Consider the following 5,984-nt stretch of genomic DNA (forward strand, 5'->3'; position numbering starts at 1 on the left):
CCAGAAGTCTATTTTGCCATACTCCTGCGGTACAGCTCAACTTAGATCTGATCATAATCATGGGCAGACTGTGATATCCTGTCGTATATTTTTAATTTGATGGCTTGTTAAACTGAAGTCTGGAGTCCCTGTGGGGTCTTCCCTGTACTGCAAATCCGGTTTCAAAAAGAAAGGTTCTTGGCCTGTGTATTTCTTCACATTTATGATTAAGCATAAAGCAGCATTGTTTAATATGTCATTTAAAGATTATATAAATGTACCACATATTTATTATTCTGTAGCCAATTTCCACTGAAGTTTTTATTAAATTGTGTTTATACTAGTTTGTAAACAGCAAGTTTATCTTTAAATACTGCATGATATTAACCAGAGGAATACGTTTTTAAAGGCTTTATCATTCCTCTTTTGGTGGAATCTTTTTGTGTCTTAAGTCTTTCTTGGCTTAGGGCACTTACTCTCCTGGCAAAACCATGCCCAGCTCTGGGATTTTGCATGTGTTACTTCTGCAAGGCACACTCTCTTTGCCAACCTCTTTATGTTCCACCCACATTCCCAGTACCCAAGGCCAGCCTCGTTCCAGGATTTAGGTTACAGCCTAGTCATTCTCCCTTTGTCCCACCTTCTCTGATTGTCATTGTAGAGATCCTTCCCAACATGGCCGAGAAGACTGATAGTCCAAAAAGAGGACAGACCAAAATTTGAAAAGACTTGACTAAGTTCTACGCAGAGGCAATATTTGAGACATCCAACTGGTAAAGCTTTTGTACAGGATTTCAACACAATTAAAATTCAAAGCAGACACATGGTTGATAGATTAGTTTTGTGCATCTAATGGTCCCCTTTCTACCTGCTACAGTGAATAATTTCTCATTAGAATAATAAGTGGTTACTGACTTAAGACTCCTTATGAAATAAATACTGGAGAACATGTATATCTTCTTTTGAATTAGCAAGTCGACATTCATTTTAAAATTCAGGGGCACTATTTTACAAAATGTACTTTGTTTATTGTAATAACCATTGTAGCTTAAATTATTTATGAAGAGCTCTTATACTATATTTTATAATTGCACAAGTTGAGCCTGTGATGATATTCTTGTCTAACAAATTTTTTCTCACAAGTAGTGAGGATCATCAGTTTTGTGTGAGGGCTTTAAAAATTAGCAGAAGAATTAACAAACAGAAGCCCACAATCACAATGCTGAGTTCAATCCTGAAACAAAATACACATAATCTATTATACTCCAATCTTTGCTTTATTTCCTTATTTTACACTGAGAAAAATATGAGGAAATTTTATTTCTAATACACAAGGTGTTTTGTGGGTAACAGTCACAGAGTTACTGAGACTAAGCTGTGAAAATGTCTCCTGCTTTGTGAACTGTCCAGGCCCCATAATGTTTCCAGTAGGGACAGTCTGAAACCTTCATAAAACATTCATATTACTTGGAGAGGGAAAATAAAGGCAAAGAAAAACCTCCTTTAATAAAACATTTGCCCCTGTTACATTATAATGCTTTAGAATTTTATTTATTCAGCATCACATGCAATGTATTTGAATGATACGTGCACTTTACACAGAATGAGAGCATGCCAGGATTATTATTTTGTAAAGAAAAAGTTTCCCACACAATAAGGTGAAGAGTTTGGTAGAAACTTGCACAACTCTCCTCTATTCAGAGTGTATTTGTATGCTTTTAGTAGTTTGGACTTAAGGTTTCTTTTTTTAAACCAATAAGAAGCAGAAGAAGCTTATGTTTATATAACATTTTGACTAAGGGCCTATTGTGATTAAAAATGTGAAATAAAGAATATAATGAATTTTTGAAAAACATTCTTGCTGCATAGCCACAAAGAAAGTTTACTTATTAATATTTACTATGATTATATTAACACAGAACTTGAATTAAAGACATGTTAGAATTATAAAGGGATTTTAGTGCATTAAAAAGACTCTAAGTAAATTATAATGTTTTAAGTCACCAAAGGATAAAAATATGCATTCACAAATGAATGTGTAATTTCACAAATTCTAACAAAATATTACTTGTAACTTGCTTTTCCAAAAGATTGTTAACATTCTGATCATCTTAAAAGGTGCAACAGTATGCAATCAATGTTTATATATCTTTAGTAAAATATGCCACTCTTCTAAAGGATATGTGGAAATGTTGAGCATGTATGTTCTTCTCTACAAGTAAATAACACATTATATGGCTACATTATGACCAGATTATATCTATTAGTTACTGCTGTGCACCATGTAAATCTCTAGATTCCCCTGGGAAATGAGAAAATCATTTCAGACTTCAATAACTAACAATCAGTTATTGCTCTGGGCAATAATAAAGCTGAATGCAATTACCTAAAGTGAAGTTAGCAGTGTAACAAATGAAATACAGAGGGTTCTCTCTCTCTCTCTCTCTCTCTCTCTCTCTCTCTCTCTCTNTCTCTCTCTCTCTCTCTCTCTCTCTCTCTCTCTCTCTCTCTCTCTCTCTTAAAATAAATGTAGCATCTCCTCGCCCCATGTTACTATGTATTGTGATAGGGTCTCTCAAACAGCTCATTGTTAGGATGGCCTATTTGGGGTTTGAAATATATGTGATTACTGTTTCTAAAGTTACTTTTTATGGCACCATTGTCTTGGTTGGAATTCAGAAACATCAGCAATAACAAATAGTAACAACAGTAAAGAAAATATCATACTAGTAAGACCCACAAGCTGTGAAATATAAAATATTTGTTTGAAAGACTTACACGATGGAGTTATGTTGAAAAAATTATTCTCCTTAATGATCATGATAGGTTTTTGCTAGTGTTTATTCATATAGCAAAAAGGCCTGCATAAAAACAATGGTACTGTAACTATTAAGAGTTAGTTAGGATAGGCTTAACTGTGTCCATTACTTTGTGTTGTAAAAAGTATTTGCTGGAATGAAGAGTGAGGAAGAGTTAATGAGCAAGAAGTGCTAATTCACAAGCTTTGCTCTTGGAATTGCTTTTTGGTGACATTATTTACTTACCTAAAACTGCTTTCCAATCCATTATTTGCATATATTTTCTATTTGTTACAACAGAATGCAATTTTCCTGAAATGGATTTCCCAGTAGACAGTTAATCCTGCTGTTTCTTGGTTTGTTTAACCATTTCTTAGAAATGCAGTCGTATTTTAGCATTGCTACTCCCCCAAAAAGTGGCTTTTCTGGCAATTAGGATGTTAGCATCTATTAGATGGTGAAAATGGCCTTTCCTTAGCTCTGTATTCAAATAGCTCTGCCAAAATATTTTTCATGTTCTTTACTCTTTTCTGTTTATAATGAATTCTTGGAAGTTGGAAGCTAACATCTGCTTTCTGAAGCCACCCTCTCTCTTCCTCTGCAGAGGCACATCCTGATTTATTACTGTCCAGTTGTTTATTAAAGTTAGGCTGCTAGCAATTATTATTGTTTAAGAAAATGGATTGTTTCGTAGAAAAAAAGCATGCAGGAAAACTGCATGAATAATATTACTCAGGGTTGTGTAAAATCCACATCTACAAACACTGTGAGCGTGTGCTTCCCTACAGAGTTTTATACTATAGTTCTATTGTATGTTGAGTGGTTGGAGGGAGCTCCTGTTTCACAGACCACACTGTTGGGAAATGAAATTCATGCACCAGTGTAAAATCATTATTGGGTTTTCTTCCTTGCTTAATTTTTTTGTTTTGTTTATTTCATTCTAATTGGTCTTTTGTCTTTCCCACCTCCCTTTCTGCCCTTCCTTCAGTTACTGACAACACACTCTGCCATAATTATTATGTTATGTCGAATTTCTACTTTTCAGGATAAGCAAAGGAGACATATATACTCATCATGATTATGTTTATTTGTTGTTGTTTTGTTTGTAATGCTAGCACTAAACTTGGGGCGTTATGCATGCTGGTCATTATTTTATAACTGGACTACATCACCAGACCAGACAATTACTTTCTACATTGAATGAGAGGGTCAAACCAAATATTTAAAACATTCCTTATTAAAGTCTCATAAAATGTTTTCCTATTTATTGGCGATCTTTGAAAATGGACTATTATGCATAGTGTATATTATTCTTCCCTCTAACCTCCACAGAGAGCTCAAACTTACTTAATAATTAAGTCTGAAAACTCTATGCCAGAGAACACTGTGAATACTTAGCAAAGTTACTTTGATTGCTCACTCTTGTGCAAAATGTAATATTTCTTACATTCTCCTTCACAACACACACACACACCAAGGACACTGGTGGCTTTCAGACTTCATGTGCATCTGAATTGTTCAGAATGTCTAGGCAAGCACAGAATTCTGAGTTCACATGTTCATATTTCTCTAATTCAACAGATTCAGGGAAAAATGTAGCAATTCCATTTTTAACATGTTCTCAGATGCCATCATCTTTGGATTAAAGACCCATGCAGTAAGAACTGCAGCACTCAGGAACATGTTGTAGCCTGTGCTTTGGGGGGCGGGGTTGATAAATCAACTCTACTGGCACATGCTATTAACATTAAGTTCAACATGAAGCTAGTTCTTCTGTGTCAAATGGTGATCTGTCCCTGCTGTCCTGCTCCTGTCTTTGTGTAAGTCTCCGAGTATTTGAAAAGTCTGGAATATATCTGAATATTGTATTAAAATTGAAGATTATAACAACAAAAGGGAGTAATAACCTAGCCCCCCCCTTTATTTGGTCATTTGTTTAGTTGAATTTTTTTTAGGCATCAGAGTGTGACAGACTATGTATGGCACTAGATATTAATAAATACACTATAAAACTCACCATACTGAAACCACATATTTTGCTGTGATGGCACCTACCTTTGCCTTCTCCAGTTGATATACTGATGAGACCAGAACACTTAAAAACGTGGGATTCCCAATCCTTAACACAGACAATTCCTAGGCCTTTTTCTGGGTTTAAGATATTGTCTAGTACAAGGAAAAGAGGGAAAGATAGTTATGTTCAATATGAAAAGCAAAACTGGAGAGGAAAAACTGTTGCCCACTAAATAGTCTTTGATTCAAGACTTACAAAGGGATAATTGATTCAATCGTGAGGCCTGCGTTCCTCCATATTGCGATGCTTCTTCTAAGTTTTCTCTGTTTGGCTTTTGCTGTTCCCCCATTTCCTTTCTTGCCTTGTCATTCAGTACTAGATATTCTTCATGACATCTCTATATTCTTTGTCCAGTTTATGAATATATGGTTCCCCCTTCTGACTCTTGACCATCTGCATCTGTCATTCCATGTCAGACCCCGCATTCACCTTTGACAGGAGAAGGCAAGTGAATTAGGACAGGAGTTTGGATTTAGGCAGGGCTCCAACACCATCCATGCTTACTAGCTGCATTGCTAGAATCCTGTTTTCCAGCTTGCTTATTCCTCAGTTTGTTTACCTATAAAGCAAGGGCCATTCTCACTTTCCAGTTATGTGTTGATAGCTGTGTGGAAGGACAACCATGAACCAACACACAGTGTTTGGCACCCAGTAAAGGCTTGACCGACTATATCCTTATTATTCTTCCCTTCAAATTTTAAGTTTTTAACATGTTTATTATTTATTTATTTGGGTTCCTTTTGAGATGTCCCCAAAGATGATGTTGAGAAATTTACAAAATATTTTCCAGAAATATGACCTGTGAAACCATGGAGATTCCCTAATCAATGCTAGGTTTCTTAAATCCCTGTTCTGCTTTTTAGTACAGGAATGTGAAGTCCTATGTTTCAGAGTGTGCTTGTGTTGAGAACATCACAGCTATGGTACAGACCAAGAGAAACTGACTCAGTGGAATGAATCTGATTCTGAGATCTTAAGACTGAGGAAAATTTCCTGCCAGGAGCTGAATGAGACATTCTTCATCTTAGTCACTGATGAAGCTTAGCATTTCCTGATCATGGGGAGGAACAAAGGAAAAGAAAGGAAAGGGAAGGGAAGGGAAGGGAAGGGAAGGGAAGGGAAGGGAAGGGAAG

This window comes from Mus caroli, chromosome 4, assembly GCF_900094665.2.
Source record: "Mus caroli chromosome 4, CAROLI_EIJ_v1.1, whole genome shotgun sequence".
Lineage (NCBI taxonomy): Eukaryota > Metazoa > Chordata > Mammalia > Rodentia > Muridae > Mus > Mus caroli.